Source organism: Achroia grisella, unplaced genomic scaffold (assembly GCF_030625045.1).
Source record: "Achroia grisella isolate CSIRO2021 unplaced genomic scaffold, CSIRO_AGI_Agris_v1 utg319, whole genome shotgun sequence".
Lineage (NCBI taxonomy): Eukaryota > Metazoa > Arthropoda > Insecta > Lepidoptera > Pyralidae > Achroia > Achroia grisella.
Window position 1 is genome coordinate 1,536,987 of NW_026712795.1, and position 19,790 is coordinate 1,556,776.

General features: G+C 33.2%; 1 non-coding gene across 1 annotated transcript; it reads left to right on the forward strand.

Moving 5' to 3' along the window:
- The first annotated feature begins 18,069 nt into the window (after positions 1–18,069).
- Positions 18,070–18,142, forward strand: Trnar-ucg (transfer RNA arginine (anticodon UCG)). Its single transcript has one exon. It is a non-coding gene; the product is annotated as a tRNA-Arg (tRNA).
- Positions 18,143–19,790: the final 1,648 nt, after the last annotated feature.

Below are 19,790 nucleotides of genomic sequence, written 5' to 3' on the forward strand. Positions count from 1 at the left end.
TGTCATTATCAACAGATCAGGATATATATATCCATAATAACATAACATATACATAATAAGGGTAAGAAATATATATATTTCTTACCCTTATTATGTCTTACTATTATACTACACAATACGGGATCCTTTTATGTACAATTAATTATTGTTCTTAGCCTTACCCTCACGCAGATTTTGACCTACGAAAATCGAATGGCAAGGTTTTCATGCTATATATTAGATCTATTCAATGCCTGATGATGCCTCGTTCAGAAGCGAAATACGTGTCGCAATTCGGGGTGTAAACTAAATGATGGTCAAAATTCGATCACTAATAAAGAAGGACGTGATGCATACTGGCGGTGGTCAGGTTTCCAAATTGAATAATAGTGGTCTCACACATGTTAATGGAAGCGGAATCAAACAACATAGCATAAATCCAATATATCTAAAGTAATGAAATATACTTCCACAAAATAATACCGACTTCAATTAAAAACAATACTATATTTTACGAGGTTGGAGATTCGAATTGAGCGATTATACGAGATATTATAAAATATTTGATACCTTCGGACGAGGCTAAGTATTTTATAGTCAGCAAGACTACTTTCTTGACTTTGACCTTCACATTTCATACTGAAAAGCATGTCTGTTGACGTTTGGATGACATTTTCTGTCATCCGGAGCATATCTCAGTGGACTATGAACGGCTTTCATCTCCATATCTAATCAGTTTCGTAACATTAATTATTGAGTTTATCAACACACATGGGAAATTGTATCGTGGTTTGTAGGACTTTTAAGTCATTCGGGTCAAAACGGTTTCGATCAAAATTTAAAACTACATTTGCTGTTTTATATTAATAAATTAATTGAACCAATTTATAATACGAAGGTTGACCCACTTATGGTGTAATTTTAACTCGTCGGTTACAGGTGTATTGGAATTCTAAACTACCTAAAAACACTTTAACTTATCATCAGTGACATAATAATCACAGAAACAATCATACTCATAAGAGGAAAGATTTATATTTTATATGTAATGAATAAAAAACAATCTTTAAAGTTTAAAACCAAATATTGTAGAAACTATGAAATCAACATAGAAGACCAAGGCAGAATTTCTAGATAGCTATCTGCGTAGTCATTTCAGTCGCATCTATTTCAGCCGTCAAACAGCTTTGTAAGCTGTGTTTCGGTTATAGGATGAGATTAGGCAGTAAAATGACAGAATGAGAGCCATTTTATTTAACATAAGAATGGCAATAAATGAGTAGTGTCATGGACGTCACATGTTAACATTATGTCGTTTGAGTTTTTTAATCGATGATAAACAGCTGCGCCAGTATGGGCGGCCAGTTGCCATTGCCGGCCACCCGTGGAGGATGATAAGATGAGCATGATATCAGATCGGTCAGCCCATCGTGATGAATTCACTAATAATTATCCATGATGGTTTCCAAGGGTCACCGCGTGAAAGCTTACCGTGTCGGGGCACCAGTGGGGAAGATAGAATAGTAAATATCAACTAATAAATATAAAATAGAAAAGTATCAAGTCAAGCCAATTAGCCCATCGTGTAACATAAATGGCAATTTACCATGATGGTTTCCAGGGAGAATCGCGTGGAGGTCAACCTGAATGTACCATTACTAGCAACATTACTAGGGTTTAGTTATTTTAGTCCACATCACTAACATTACTCCTTTTGTAAACTTGAGTGCACATGACAATCATTACTTTATGCATATCATATTTGTTTTATCTAATTAAATAACTGTGGGTTTCATATTAATATAAAGATAAGGCATACTTTGCATTACCACACAGTGAGCAATACTTATCTATATAGAAGCATTACTCTGTGTGTGGTCACTAGTCATAATATAAATTTACCGATTTTGTATCAACTTTGTACGAATTCTACGTGAGCAGCTATGTCTCAACGTATTTTAACCGATTAACCGGTGGTTCAGTAAGCTGTGTTTTGGTTGAAGGGTGAGAAATGGGAAGGGTGCCATGACACCTTAGTCCGGTGTAGTGGCAGCGTATGAGTGATCACTCCATGACGTGATGTCAGTGGTGTTTTTCATGTGTATAGGGCTATTTTAATCTTCTCCCTCACATCCCTCCATCTATCCACAAATATTATGACTCTAACTACATTGTAGAATAACCTGCACCGAAAAAAAGGATTAAATGTGATTATCAAGTGTTGCTGGCAGTTTGTCTACCGTTCTTTTTATAAACTTTGTATTTTAAATGTCTTTTTTTAATATGTCAATTTTGACTATTCCTGTTATTTTCCTCTTCGCTGTGACCCCTTTTGGGAAATATACACATTTTTTCTATTATTTGATTTTTATTAAAATAGTAGTTGTGTTACCGCTCCAGTTTTAGTAATAAACCAAATGTTTATTAATATTTACTGAAAAATATGGACGTATCTACAAAATAGTTGTAATAGTAATATATTCATCATCATCATCATTTCAGCTCAGAAGACGTCCACTGCTGGACAAAGGCCTACCCCAAAAATCTTTACGACGATCGGTCCTGCGCTGCTCGCATAGTAAAATTAACATAAATAAAATAACTAAATAGTCCGTTATTTCGTTATATTCGTTTATTACCAAAGTTTTGTTATTTCTATAGTAACTTTTTTCAATTTCCATTTTTCCAAATCAAATCAAAACATAATGTAGATTACATTAAACAAAAAATGAACAATTAAACAAAGATCTAAGAGTCACTCGTTTGATCGTACAAATACATTGAGTAAAGATAGAAGAATCACTCGTTTTGTTTAAATACATTGAAAACTTCCGTTTCTTGTCACGTTCGATTCCCGAAATTCAAATTTGAAAGGAAACGGAAGTTGGTCATTCCAATCGATTACCGCACTGTTCATGAGTGAAGTATGTGGAAACGAGCGCCGGCCGGTGTGTTTAGTAAATATGATTATTTTAATATAGCTTTGTTATGCAAAGGTCAAAGAACGTTGAACGAGATGCGTTTGTTACTCGCGGTAGTGCCACCGCTTTGGATCCATTTTCAAATATCTGCTTCTTCTTTATCAAATTTATTTGAGGTCGGCGTAATATATTATCTCTTCCATTCATCCCTGTTTGCAGTCATCTCGTCATTTACTCCTTTTCTTACCGTGTCATCTTTCATACAGTTTTCATTCATACATTTCCTTTTCGGATTTCCTCTGCCCATATAACCAAAAATTTCAAATGCTTTTAATATTCTCGTACCGGAGTGAAAAGAATTGTTAGTAATGTAGACTAATGACACTATTGACCTCCATACAGTTCTCCCTGGAAGTCATCGTGATAAATTCCTGGTGAATATACTATAATGGGCTAATTTACCTGACTTCAGGCTCACCCTATTATCCTCCACTGGTGCCCGCAGCTTAGGCGGATAAGCCATACCATTATCATCCATTAAAAAAAATATGGTACTTGCTGAGTCCGCGATTTCGTAGACGTATAACTGTTTCGTTCGCCAACCATTATAGAAGTATTATGTACCTACCTACACATTGAAATTAAAACAAATAAATAATTCATTATCTTTACTGAATAGAATTAGTTACACTAATTGACTTTCGATACACTTGGTTGTCCTACGAAAGGGAGATTTATGTAAATGTAAACTTTCTAACTCTGAGTTGAGATTCGTAGTTTTACGTGAGTTGCATTTCTTCCAATAATATATAACAATACTATCATAACTTATAGAATACTAGTTATGCCCGCGGTTTCACTCACATGAAATTTATAGCATATGTGTTATTCTGATGTATAAGCTATATTACTGTAAAGTATCATCCAAATCCGTTCAGTAGTTTTTGCGTAAAAGGGTAATAAACAACCATTAGAAGTTTCTGAGTATAGATTTTAATGAAACTTTACAACAATAGCTTATATATCTAAATAACACATAGGCTACATATTTCACGCGAGTGAAACCGCGGACTCAGCTAGTGTAATATGTACTCAAAATCATAAAATATTAATATTCAGCAGTTGGAAATGTGTTAACTCTAATATAAACACTCTAAACCATAATAGTGTTGAATACAACATTATTAATAAGAATAACATGCTTACACGTGGTTCAGGGTTTTCATTGAAATTTATCAAAATATATACCTATATAACTATAAGATATCCATATTTAGAACAATTACGCAAAATATGAAACTATTTTTCTATATCAAGTAATAATTGGGAATTAAGAGAGCGTCCTGGATAAGTGGTCTACGACGAAAGTTCGTGGGTGCGAATCTGATCGAATTAAAAAAAAGTGTTCTAATTTATATCTTTGACTGAAGTTCCAATGATGGTGACACCGATAAATAATAAAACAATATCTGTTAATTATTATTTAACTGTAGTGAGTATATATCGCTTATAGATCATCTTTCAGTGTTGGGTGAATTAGCTAACAATTTACACTGGCAGGGCACCAGTTAAGGATGATAAGATTAGTATAAGATCAGGTCAGTTAGCCCATCGTGATAAATTCACCATGAATTTATCACTATAGTTTCCAGGGGGTACCGCGTGGAGGCCAACTTAACATGTACATTAAGCCCCCATTAAGCACCCCTAACTAACAATTACCCTTTTCCCCTCGAATAAATTTTATTAATTAAATAAATTTGACTAGTTCATGTTTAATAAGAGCAATATGTCGTCCTACATACCTATGTCCTTGGGAGAACTTGTCACTAAAGTTACGTTTATAGCATGGAGTGTAATCCTACATATGACATGACCCTGCATAAGCCTACTAATCCCTTTGTTAATCACTATTAAACTGGCTGTTTAATACGGCATTGTCCACGTCAATCGAATTTAATACCAGGGGACAAGGGAAGCGTTAGTAATGTGGACTGACGACCACGGGTTCATTTTTAATGGATGATAATGAAATGGTGCGCCCGTCTGCGCTAACGGTATACCTCGACGAAACACCAGTGGAGAAGAATAAGATGAGCATGAGATCAGGTCAGTTAGCCCATTATGACAAATTCACTAGCATTTATCAGAATGGTTTTCAGACGGAACCGCGTGGAGGTCAACCTGACATGCCTATTGTTAGCAATGGGGCCATCAGTCCACATTATTGATAATGCCCTTCCCCCAGCTGTATGCTGTATTTAATTAATCAGGCTATATGTAGGTAGGTAGACAGACACTCAGTCAGAACTAGTTTCTATATATGTACACAGAGATTACTGCGGCATTTTGCATGTACGTATGTAAACATGATATCAGTTATTACTCGGTCCTATTATATAACTTGTATACAGGAGTTATGGCGCTGAATCATTTCAAGAGAAAGCTATGTAAATTAGACTTTATTGAACAGCTATTTCTCCGATATTATGTCAGAGTGGCATATTTATGTTATCAAGCTTGGATTTCAATGCATCATTTATTAATAGTACATAGTGTAACCTGATGTAACTGTTATATTATTATTATATAATAATTATGAAAAAAACTTGTCATAACTACGCTACTGATGTCCCCGATCTGACAACCCCGTCAGAAGAAAAAGTTTTCTTATAATTTCTTATTGTACAGATTATGTATAAAAGGACACATATTGACTTTCTTTCAGTATATTTCAATCCATCATAGCAGGAGATGAACCTACCGGTTTGTTTCCATCACCGGAGAGTCAGTCACAAATATAAATTAAAACAAATAACAAACAAAGTGTTTGATATTAGTCTACGTTTATTAGACTGAAGCGATATCAACTGAAACGTGGAAATTAACGTATTAAATATTACACGAAATATTAATATCTATACATGAGTAGCACAACTGATATCATATACAAATATATCTAATGACCATAATAAAAAAAATGAATTACAAAAGTAGTCTATATAGCCAACATTCGTAATTCATTTGTTTTATGGTCCTTAGATATATATTTCCTATGGTACAGTGAGCTCTACCAGTAAGTAATATAAAAAAATCACAGGCGTAAAGGAAACAATTACGCAATTAAATACTTATGTCAATTTAGGTCAAAATGCACGAAATATTATGACAATCGTGTCCGGTAACACAAATAAATCATATTACACGAATATTTCGTACTCACATATCACTGTTCCATCTCCAATATCCGATTCTTTTGTCTAAAGGTGACGCAATGTAACTTTGACCTTGAACTAATAAAGTCACGTGATCGTTATTATTTGTAACTATTACGTTATTTCGCCATAATTTAACTAAACCTACGTTTTTATTTACGTAAACTTTTACTCGACTTCTTCTGCGTGAATACGTACATATGTCTTACCTATTTCTGTCGCTCAGTAGCTTTATTTGCCGTTTTTTAATGGAGTGGTGCACCCGCGGCGCTAACGGTAAGCAGGGGGCAATAAGGTCAACCTGATATGATACATTATTAATGATGGGGCTAATAATCCCCATTAGTCACAATCCCTTTTATAAGCCAGTTAAAAGGACGAGATATATCAGTGACGAAATGCATGAGATGATAACGTGAATACCGCAATTCTGTTTAGGTGCAAAGGTAATGGCTGTCACATCAGTTAGGTCACTTTATTCGATTTTTTTTATTTAATTAGGCTATATGACTCATATTATAACATACATAAGAATTAATAATAAAATATTAAATATAAATTGTCTCTGTGGCGCCGATATACCACTTCCTACGGCCAGTAGTCTTCTTTCAAGAAGATGGGCAGCATTTTGGTGAGGATCCCGCCACAACACGCCTTGAAACTCGCGTTTTGACTCGAATAATGAACACGCCCTAAGTTTGGGGCTGCAAATTCCTTTCTTTATACGCATATCAACACAACAAAGGTGCAATTTGATGCACTGTGTACTATTCAAGGTCAACGTTATTAATTAAATGTCATTGACCTAACAACAAAAAACATCTTTTTAATAGTCATTAAATAACTACTTTATATGAATTTATGACTACGAATACGCAGCCTCAAAGAACACTAACTCCAAAATGTCCTATATTCCTATATTCTAAATGTCTGGAGGAATCAACACACATCAAAAAGATCACAAAGGTTTTATCTTATTTTATTATCAAAAATTATTATTATTCAACAAATTATAATACTACAAGCTACCCGCGGTTCCCGCATAAAATTTATAGCCTATATGTTATTGTGATGTATACAGCTACATTAAAGTTTCATCAAAATCCGTTCAGTAGTTTTTGCGTGAAAAAGTAAAAAACATCCATCCATACTCACAAACTTTCGCATTAGAATATTAATAAGTTTTCTTACAGGAATGGACCCTATCTTATGGGAAATTTCACAGTAATTTTGTCTCTAAAATTTTTATTATTCAACATGAAAATCTGTTATGAGATATTTTATCATAATTATTAGTCAAAAATTATTATTTAACAGCTAATTATTTCTTGACAAAGTCCCAATTTAGCGTGACCTTCTGTTAAATATGTATATTTCAGCATCAATATTTGCAATCATAATATTCTATTACCTTGCACACTGTATGAATGAGGCCAAACCCCCTGGAGGGACCAAAGGTCGTATCGGGCTTGATAGAAATTGATAGGCCACTAAACCACGAGGTCAGGATACCACTATACTCTGATGTATATCTGAGCATTATCGACGTTTATAAGTGTTCCAGACAGTTTGTACATAAAAATATTTTCAGTATTTTTAGCAAAAATATTAATTATGGCAATCATAGACAATTTTAAAAAGTTCCTTTCATACATCACGTCATCAGAAGGTATGACGGCTATAAAAAACCTAATAAATACTTGAGAATTAAATTAAATAACTTTTGAGAATCTGTGCAATAAGTTTTATTATATTTTGCAAGCAGATTTAAAAACTAAACAAACCTATTCGAAAATTGTGTCGAAAATCCGAGAAAATTATACAACTTGTATATTTTTTTATATTTTTCTTTGTAATTTATGAAATAACGACCTCCAGACTTTTATAGGGATTGTTTGCTATTCTTAGATGAAAACTAATAAATTATTTAAAAAGTTTTATTTCTTTGGAGGACAATGCCAATCAGGGGATGAACTTGATACATAAATAACTTATTTCTGTTTAGAAAACTGACAAAGAGCTAGGACATAAAAATCGGGTTCCGTAGATAATAAATAAATAAATAAATAACCCTGGACAATTAACACAGCGCCATCTAGTCCCACGGAAAGCAGAGCTAGTGTTATGGGTATTAGACAACTGATATAAATACTTAGAAACTTTTTTTTGAGACATATAAAATATTCAGACCGATACAAACAATCATAGTCATGAGTACAAATGTTTCAGGAATCAAACCCGGGACCATCGAAGATAAAGCGGTATGCTAAATGGCTAGACCAACGAGGCTGAGATACTTTAAGCATTCGAGACTAAATGGCGCTGACTGATATATACAGGGTTATTTATTTGTCTAATGGATATTTCAATAGCAGTGAACAAACAAAACCGACGGGAGAAGGTCGATAGTGTATACTAACCCTGAATACACCACGTTACAACCTCATAAGCAAGGTTCCCGTGACCAAGACGCATCACTATATCAATCCCATAGCGAAGACCTTCGTAACTTAATGAGGAAGAATGTCACATTCTGACATACAGATAAATAATCTAATATGTGGTTTGTAGTTAAATTGTTAAAGTTATAAATACACTGTAAAAATGCATCTATCACACAACAATAATAAAAATAAAATGATATCAAAAGCCTTTATTGCTATACTAAGTTTTACATTAGGTTAATTTTATATAAAACTAGATGTGCCTTCGGTTTCACCCGCGTTAAATTTCAATAAAAATATGTTATTCCTATATGTTATCCTACTGCATAAACTATATTACTGTAAAGTGTCATCAAAATCCGTTGAGTAGTTTTTGTTCGAAAGAGTAACAAACTTATGTATTTATAATATTATTAGTATTAAGATGTAACTAATCGACAAACGGTATAACTTGTCTTCCGAAATAGGCCTCCTCTATAGATTTCCAATCTGTCCTCTTCTTTGCTTTACTAGTCCATATTAGACCGGCTATTTTCCTAATATCTTTCCATCTTGTATTCTGTCTACCTACCGTAACACCGTGGGTACCATTCGGTTATTATTATTGTCCATTTCTCTTATCATGTGACCTATCCAAAAATTTTTAAAAAAATAATGAATAGATAACACAAATTCGTTACTTTTTTAATGAAACTGGAATAACGATAAATACAATTGATAGATAGTTTTTTTTTGTGTAATTGCTGGCAAACAGGTTGACGGCCTAACTATTATTAAGCGGTAACTGTCGCCTTGTACATAAACAGCACTACGGTTATCACGTTATCACGTTATCATCCATGATATCGCTCATGCGTTGCCATTCCAGAGGACTAAAATTTCATGCTTATTCTCCTGTAACTTCACTGCATAGTCTGATCCTACAAACGCGCTTTTAAAGAGAAATAGACAAGATTGAGGTACCCACGTAGATGACCTCGTACAAAGTAATAACAATAATAATCTCAGGACAATTCACATAGCGCCATCTAGTTCCAAGTTAAGGTATCTGAAGCTTGTGTTACGGGTACTAGAGATTTTTTTTCGTAAATACATATATATTATACATAGAAAACACCTAGACCGATACAAACAATCATACTCATGAATACAAATGTTTATGCCGTGCGAGGAATCGAACCCGCGACCATCGGACGAAAAGCGGTGTGCTAGATCGCTAGACCACCGAGGTCCAAATCTTCCCACTTTATTTAAAGAGTAGTAACTATATGATTCAGGTACAACTATCAGCCGCTTGGCACGTGGTGTACTTCCTATAAAGACTAAAAAATAATCACAAACCAACCCAGTGACCCGGAGAGTTCGGTTTCCATAAAAAATACGTGCCGCATGGAGATAACCTTCGTTTTTTTCAGTCGGGTAATGATCATTTTTTTACTCGCGTCTATAAAATCAGTATCGATCATTGATTAGTTCCGTTTGTATCCAATAACTGCATAGCAGTGATGTGTAACGTAAACATACTTGCTTATCAGAGGGGCGGACGTGATAACGGGTCCATTGGCTTTTGTACCACAACTAATAATTGTTATTTAATAATAGAGCTCTAAAAGTGTGGTTCTGGATGAAGATTTTTAGCCAAAGGCCTCCAGATATGGAGGTTAGTTGCGAATAATTAATAAGCAGTCGCAGAGGAACAGCGGTATATCTCGTTAAATAGTGCACAAAACTCTATGATGACAGATGACAGTGGCGAATTAGGGCCGCTACTATAAACAAAGCTCCAACGTACTTGCAATTCCCCTGGTTTTGCGGGTGCTCATAGGTGGCGGTAATCACTTACCATCAGATGAGCCTCAAGCTCGTTTGTCCTCTGTGTTATAGAATAAAATGCTCGGGCTCTTGGACCTCAACCTAAGGTAGGTTGAGTTTCAACTCCCCGGGTATAAGAGCTTTGGTAGCTCAAATAGGAGAACTCTGATTTCAAACCAAACAAACCATTCTGGAAGTTTACTGTAAGGAGAGGTTACCGGGTATGCCAACTATAACAACTTGCATTCTATTCCCAAGGAGGACTGACATGCTTGTAATATGAATTTGAGAACATAATATGCCGACCCCAAATAAATCGAATAAGGAATAAGCAGATGAATAGAGCTATGAAAGTAACGATAAAACATGTAGGTACCTGTACTTATTAGCTACTAATCCAATTGGTACTGGAGGAAGCGGATGTTCAATGAAGACTAAAGCCCCATTTGACGGTCTCGGTGGTCTAGAGGTATAGCACACTGCTTTACTTCCGATAGTCGCGAGTTCGATTTCTTGCATGGTGCAAACATTTGTATTCATGAGTATGATTATTTGTGTTCGTCTGAGTGTTTTTTATGTATATTATGCATATATTTACAAAACAAATAAGTATTTATCAGCTGTCAAGTACCCATAAAACAAGCTTTGCTTACCGTGTGTCTAGATGGCGCTATCTAATAGCCGTAGTAATAGTCCAGGTTGTTTATTTATGTATTTAACGGCATAAAAGTTTTTCTTCTAACAGTAGTACAGCGCCTTACTCTCGATGATCGCGGATTTGATTCCTCGCACCATACAAATATTCGTATTCATGAGTATGATTGTTTATTCGATTACATAGAAAACTTTAGAGGAAGAAATCCGGTCCTTACCTAATTTTTGTTCATTTTTAATTTTTAATGAGATTAATAAAATAATTATAAAAACGATGTTACATATTTATGTCAATTTTATGTTAGATGATTGTAGTGAGACCTTAAATAATGGAAATGAAGTACATTCTACCTAATAATGGTAATACCTAAACAACATGATGTGGCAAATAAACACCATACCCAAACCTATGCTTATGAAACATAATGTTGATACGCGTGGTCGGACATTACTGATTGTTCCAGAAATAGCTTCCCTTCAATTTTATAAGGATAATATTATAAATATACATATAATGTATGACTCTGAAAGAAACTTCTTCTGCGAAGGACTTTAACATGTGGAAGGAACGAAAATTTATACTTGTATTTATTATATTTGGTGTCCCGAAAATCCGTTTTACCTATAAATACAAATAGAAACCTTATTGTATCATTTTTAGAAATTATAATTGTCATAATATGAACTATTAATTTTTAACGGTTATGTAAAAATAATTGTAAATAACACGGAACAAAATTGTTCTACTTTTTATTACACAAAATTAATTATATCAAGTTTTAAAGGTTGTTGTTTTTTTTTTATTATACGTAACATTATCAGTTATACAGTCCAATAATCAATTTGGTACATTTAATTAATTACCAAAAAATGAAACTAAACAAACCTTAACGCCGATCCGTGACGATTACGGAACGAAAACACATGACCGGTTCACTAGGAATACAGAAATTTGAAGCAATCCAGCAGACGAGAGTACGCCGCCAGACGTATCGTGCCGATTCACTTCTGTGAATACAATAGAATCGTAACGAAAGACAACAATGCATTATCACCCTTAGGCACACGAAATAAAGTTCAATCATATTCTAGAGGAAATCAACTCCAGTTCCGTAAAGTCCTATGCAATATGCACTTTATTGCTATTGGTATAGAGTTCAGGAACTGATCGATAAGTACTCGGTAGTACGAACTCCTTTTAGTATATGAATTCCTGGTACATTCCGGTACAAAGAGGGTCGGGATACGGGATGGTTAGTCCCACGGACGATATAGTTTAGTCCCGTAGCACAGATTGCGGATCTCTAATCTCGCTCGTAATTTGTAACAAATTTCATTTTGTGCATATTTTAATGAAAATCCACAGTATTGTTTATGCAGTAGTCCAACAGTAGAAATTACTCATTAAATGTTAATAATAATCAATTAGAACAATGAGTATGTTTTGTATATGACGGTATTTTTTATAGTTATGCAAAATCATCGCCAAGCAAAACGGATTATTTGTTATTTTTTGTTAAATCAGTGTAGTTTAGAAGTAGTAACAGGAGAAATTGATGAAACAGTCCCTTTCTTTTATATCTACTACAAATTTTAAAATAGTAGAAATGAGTTCATTGTGTTTTTTAAGTTTAGTACATGACTATATTTAGATTATGACGTTTTTATAGTATTTCCCCTAATGGTTAATATTTGTTGCGTACATAACAAGTTAATTATATTATTACCACGTAATAATGTCTAGGTCATAGGTTCTCAACCTTTGCTTGCCGTTATATTTCTAGAAACCACCAAATTTTTTAACATAAAATTATGTGTAGCTACAATGTAATATACAGGATGCTACCAATTTTTCTGCATTCTTTACTATATGGCGCAGTGTTAGTTATATCACTGTAATAAATAGGTTTAAATTTTTGGAGGAAGTAATTATTTAAAAATTGAACAGAATATTCCTAACTCCTATTTACTCCTATTTTTCATTTAAACTACCAAAACACAAAATGTTCTTATGATCATTAACATACATAGCAAAAAATGCTGTAGCAACTTATATATAGCTTTTAAGATAGAAAATGACTACTATTTCTGACTTAAAACATAAATGACTCATGATTTGATGACCCCTAGCTAGTAATGTAGCATATCGGGTTAACCTCCACACGGTTCCCCATGATCATGATATTTTTTTGTGAATATGTTACAATAGGACCTAACCTTATGTTCATCCCATCATCCACCACTGGTGCCCCGCTAGCGTAAACACAATTTCATTATTGTCCATTAAAAAAACACCGGGGCGTCCACTTTTGAGAACCTATGACCTATATGAAACATCATTGTATATTTAACATGTTAATGTTATAACGATTCTCATTTAATGAGATGAACATTTATTTTATCTTCTCGCCCGGTTTTTACGGGGGTAGATAGAATAGAACAGAAAGCGGAAAGTATTGACTGATCTAGAAAGTTCTTTGTGAATTATGATTATAGATGGTGAAAGATGATAGGAAAGAAAAATCACCAGGAATTAACCACGATGGTTTCCTGGAGGATACTGCGTCGAGGTCAATCTCAGCTAGTAAATTACTAGCGACGTTGCACTCATTACTCCCCCTCCTATCGATCCCCCATCCAATTGAAATGGGGATCGAAATTACGACGGCCTGAGCCGAGGTTCGAACCCCCAGTGGTGCCCTCAGACTAAAGTCGTATCCGTCAGGCAGGAGCTGGCCTTCAGCCGCTCCATATGTCCTTCCGCAGGTTTGGAGTGTCATCTGCTCTCGCCCACTAACGTTCGGTGAAGCTGTAAAGGCCAGCTGCGGCCAACAGCATTAGAGTAGTCCGAAAAAAAAACTCATTACTAACAATACTCTCCCTGTATTATAACCCATTAAAAGTAAACAAAATACCTATTAATAATTATTATTAATAAAGTTGTTTTATTTTCATTACTTCATTAGTTAATATATAATTCAATGAGGAAAATAATCTGTACAATGCCCGTTTGTAGGTTTCCCATTTCATTGTCAAATAAAATATTTACCAATGTTCTTGTATTGTAAACACCAATAACAACTCATATTACGTAAATAGGGCGAAAAACAAAAACAATTATCTAAGATCGTACCTTGTCGAAATAACCATTTTATTATTTACATAATATTTTGTTTAGAACTGTCAATAATGTTATTGTAACATGGTACAGTTCAACTTGTATGTTGTTATAATATACATAAATTAATATACAGTTGGAAATCTCTTTTATTGATTCCTTTTCGTAGTATATATATAGACAGATATAATATACATAACGGAAACTTTTCTGTTTGTATGTGTCATATGTATATTCTAAGATATATTAACTAAGTAATTCTTAGGAATAATCAACAGAGAGGTGCGAATTTGTGAGTACCTAATTCATGTGATTATGACTGCGTAATTCCACATTATAGTGTAAACTAATTTTTGTTATATAAATGATCATATTATGAACTGTCCGTTTCAAGAATTATGTTCTCATCACAAGAACTATGTTTTATGATTCTTTAAAAAAAAATATATAAGTTACTTGTCGTATGTTTATGAATGATCAACTGTCCGTCTTAGCATCACAAGAATATGAGTATGTTTTCTGATTTTTTTAAAAATGCGTAATACCGTTATTAATATAGTTTTCTACAGGTAGTAATCACTAGAACTCCCAACATCAGAGGGGCCGTATGCTTGATTGCCACTATACGATGGTGGTATAAAAAAAATAAAAAAGCCTAGTTATGACAAACATCAAGAATAGTTAGAAAAAAAATGTGTTAAATTAAGTATGAAGGGATTATATACCTTTCTTTCTTTTGTGATTCTTTAAAAAAATGTTACTTGTTGGTAATAAAGTTTTCTATAGGTGGTAAATTATAAAAGCCAATTATGGTCATACAGTTTACCATACAGGTGGTAATTCATTTTCATTCAGAATAGTTCGAAAAAAATTGTGTTCAATTTAGAATGAAAGTATTGTATGAAAATATATTCAGATTTTCACTTCCTTTCTTGGTGAATGTGGTTTAGGCTTTGTCTGGCTTTTGGTTTGGTATATGACTAACCCTATATAAGTGAAAGATATTGCGAATATTTTTAATAAGAAATACTTGTTACCCGCGTCAATGTCCGCGTCGAATTATAATTTTTATTTAAATAAAAAGAAATCTACTAAAGTAGCCAAATTACTCTTTATACCGTTACCAATTTACGACTAAAAATCAAGTCAAAAGCGGTGCCGTCGTTTCAAAGATTAGCAAGAATAAACAGACAAAGAAAGACAAAAAAATTAAGTTCATTTTTGATGCAAGTATCTTATATTTTTCATATGCATATAGTGAAAAGCTGTTAATTTGAAGTTACAAACAGACACTACAATTTTATTGATTTATACTTTTATAATGGAACTGATTGGCAGTTAATTGGCATAGTTATGGGACAATTAGAACACACTAATTGTTTTCTAATTGCCCCATAACTATGCCCAGTCGTCAAATCCGCAATGTTTAAGTTGAGTTACCATTGTACATATGCTGCCGTAACTGTATGCTAAAAATATATTGTAACATTGCCCTTGGGATATGGCCTTCGGTATATTTAGCACGGTTTCCTATCCTGTCATTGTTAATGTGATACGATTATATATTATTTCGTTACTTCCGGAATAGTTGAGTGCAATGATGGCTGGCTCATCCGTCATACTCGTAAACGAGTATTGCTTGTAGGAAGTGAACTGCTTTAATCACTACGGCTGATTTAATTTTACTGTTTATTTAATTTTTTGACCCTAATAAATTAGTGGTAGTTTGTATTCATACATTTCGAATTAAAAATGTAAGGTTACAACGATTATTTAAAAGGGCAACACGCAAGTTTCTTGCTCATTCTTCTTGTCATCAAACAACTTTCCGAATGAGCGGTAGATTAAAAAAATAACTATGACTCTTCAAAAATGCTTAATTTAAGTTTATTTGAATAAAGGATTTTCTATTCTATGATACATCATCGTCCTCTGTTGCCTCGCCAGAAAATCGTTAAAAAGCACAGGCACACACCATTCTATTATCATCACATTACCGATTGGAATAAAACAAACAACTACATTAGGTATGTAGTACATGTTTGTTTTATTCCAATCGGTTAACAAATAATTTACTTGTTTTCGTTAATTGATTAGCAGTAATCGACGTACATGAACGTGAAAATACAGTCACAGCTGTGGATGTTTTTTTTTTTTTTTATTGTTTTGCGTCATAATTACTCATAACATAGTACAGGGATAAAGTTCCCCGAAAATAGAAAAATAAAGAACAAGTGAAAATACAGTCTATGTTTGTGTTTTTTTTCTATCTAAGTTAAAAAAAATGTTTGTAACGCCAAGCAACTTGTTTTGTGAGATTTGTCTCGGTAGACGAGATATGGCAGTAAAATTAAAGGATATAAAGTTATGAGATGTTAATTCTCCAGAATGGACACTCTTGAAGCGACTGAAAGCGTCTTATAATACCAATAAGCAGTACTGTTCATGTATGCAGGCGATGGCTACCACTTACCATTACGTTGATCGTCAGCAGTAAAATTACAGGATATAAAGTAATGGGACCTTAGTTCTCCGGAATGGACACTCATGAAGAGACTACGAGCGTCTCATAACACCAATAAGTAGTACTGTTCATGTATGCAGGCGATGGCTACAATTAGGTTGACCGTCAGCAGTAAAATTACAGGACAGTAAGTGGTACTGTTCATAGGCGATAGCTACCACCCACCATTAGGTTAACCGCCAACTTGTTTACCATTCTAGTTATATGTGCAACAGGTTAAGGTACCTACTTTGTTGTAACGATAACCTTCCCAACCCTCTTAATGTTATTGATCCGACAAACAAACATAGGGTTCTTGTTTGGCGTCTTGGCTACGCCTTGGTGGTGTAGCGGTTTCGAACATCGCCTTATATCCGATAGTTGCAGGTTTGATTCTCTCACGACACAAACATTTGAATTTGATATGCTTGTATTATTCTCAGTGTTTTCTATGTAGATATACTATGGATATAGCATTTATCATTTTTTAGTAGTATTTTTGTAGATCGCCTTAGTTGTTGGGATGATAGGATGGTGTTGGGCCATTTGGAATTTTTTTATAATTACTACTGCCGACTGTGTCAAGAAATATATTTATACAACCATCTACATTCTTCCGTCATTTCTCGTCTACGCGCACTCATTCAATGTAGTTGCTTAATAACTTATTTTATTATATTAAAAATAATTTCTGGATACTTTAAATCGTCGCTGTAAACTTACCTTTAGAGTAAGTACTTTAATCATTGTGAGAAGTTGATTTTCTTTAGTCCAAAAACATAACCTGAGACTTCAATGTAGGAAGTACCGTTTTAAATCATATATATATATATATAAATATACCAAAATTTGAGATTCCTCAAGTCGTTATAATGTAATAAACAAACTAACATTCGTATTTGATACAATAGTTAAGATAAATAAAATTAAATATGAATACCATAGACAAAATACTTCTTAGTTAAATATTTTTTTCTATGCTAATAGGTACTACATATACATACAATAATTCAGTTCGTGGCCTGTTGTACCCGCGACGCATATCATAATGTATGATAATTAACATAGTATGTTCATATATTTAAGTATATTATTATGTCATCAACCTTTATCAATTTGTCACATAGTCTTTTCATAGTAGTGCAATATGTTTATTAACTGTACTAGTTAGGAAATAAAGTATAAAATTCAGTGGTAAGAAAACGGCAAATTCAGGCTTAAAAGTAGTCTTATTAATAGTCTCAACATAGTAGTGCAATATGTTTAACAACTTTACGAGCTAAGAAATAAAGTATAAAATTCAATGGTATGAGAACAGTAAATTCACAGGCTCCAAACGTCAACCTTATGACCTCATCAGTGACGTTGCATGCGGAGGCTTACGTGGCGGGACGTAATAACCTATTTCGCAACCGCTCTCATTGACCGTGTGGCCTAATGGATAAGGCGTCGGACTTCGGATCCGAAGATTGCAGGTTCGAGTCCTGTCACGGTCGAATTATAAATTTTTGTTAATACTTGTTTTACTTTATTATATATTTAAAGTGTTTATTAGGCAAACTATTTTTTATTTTGAATATTATATGGTATTATTTTTAGATCTTTGACAATAGAAATTATTTTATTTTTTCTTTTGGTATGGAATTTTAGAATGGGTGTGTGCATATTACACACATGTAGATACTTATTTTAGTTATAAAGTTCACTGTTACATTTCATAAGACTGTTTTATTATTAGCTGTCATAAATAATCATAAATAATAATGATAACCCAGTAAATTCCATAAGCAGAGCTTGTAGGTACTACAACTACACTGTAGGCTTGTAGGTATTATAGTACTAGTACTATAATAAAATCAAACATAATTTATTCATGTAGGACATTTTAGCTGCTTATGAACGTATTTTTTTTATTACATTTTTTCTATCCTATCCTACCCATAGATACTAATAAACTGATAGAAATAACTAACTTAAGTATTTATATTAGTAGTTTAGTTAACTATATTTAGTTATATTTTTTTAATATATACATAACATTTATGGAAAACACCCAGATCATCCTCAACATAAAAATAATCATAATCAAGAATATAAAATTGTTTTTTGCGAGAATCGAACCAGCGACAATCGAAAGTAAAGCGCTGTGTTAATCCGCTAGATCACTGAGTCGGACAATATACATATGTAGATATAACTTGTATTGAATACATTATTTAATAAGTAGGTAAAATAACTTACTATTTCCTTTTTAATTATTGATTTACATTAAATATAAAAAATTTGATTCTTTGTTAATTATTTTATCTGTGGTCCTAACTGACGACCAAGGCACAGCCAAAGCTGCATTCTGTAAACAATTATAGCTAGACTTCTGCGTTTATAATATTCAAGGCACTACACTGGGCACCATCTCCGGACCTTCTCCTCCAGTTATTACTCCATGTAATTGTACATGTGTGTCAAATTCAAATAAAAAAAGAATATATTCATGTAAGACATTTAACCCAGTTATACAATTCAAGTTCTTTGTGTTAATATATTTTTCCTTATCATTTTAAACAAATGGTAGTGTGTGTAATGTTTTGTTTTTATTAATTTGATATAGTTTTTAAAATGTTATTTTTTTAAATTTATTCCTTAGTTCACTATTTCTCAAAAAAAAAAAGCTAAAAGGATGTCGCCACTAAAGAAGCGGCGATAATACTATAAAATTGAAAACAAAAAATTATTGTGCTAAATTTAATACTCCTTCGGAATTATTATAAAAATTAGAAATATCTGCTTTATATATATATATTTAGATAGCTAAACAAGTAAATAAAATTGAAGTGATTGTTTGTAATTTAAAAATAACAGCTTTTCACTAAACACTACTTGCATAATACATGTCTGTCTATCTATTTGTTCTGGCTACTCTCTGAAAACGCTGGACCGATTTTAACAGGACTTTCACTGGCAGATAGAAGTTTTTATTTTAGAAATCTTATTTATTTCAATAAAAATAAAGTTAAATGCTACGCAAAGGAAATCGCGTGTAACAGTTAGTAAATTATATTAATAGTTTGTTAAGTAATTGAAAACGTCACAAATTGTGTTTGTACGTTTACAAATCTTACAATAAGGCAAAAACAACAACAGTGT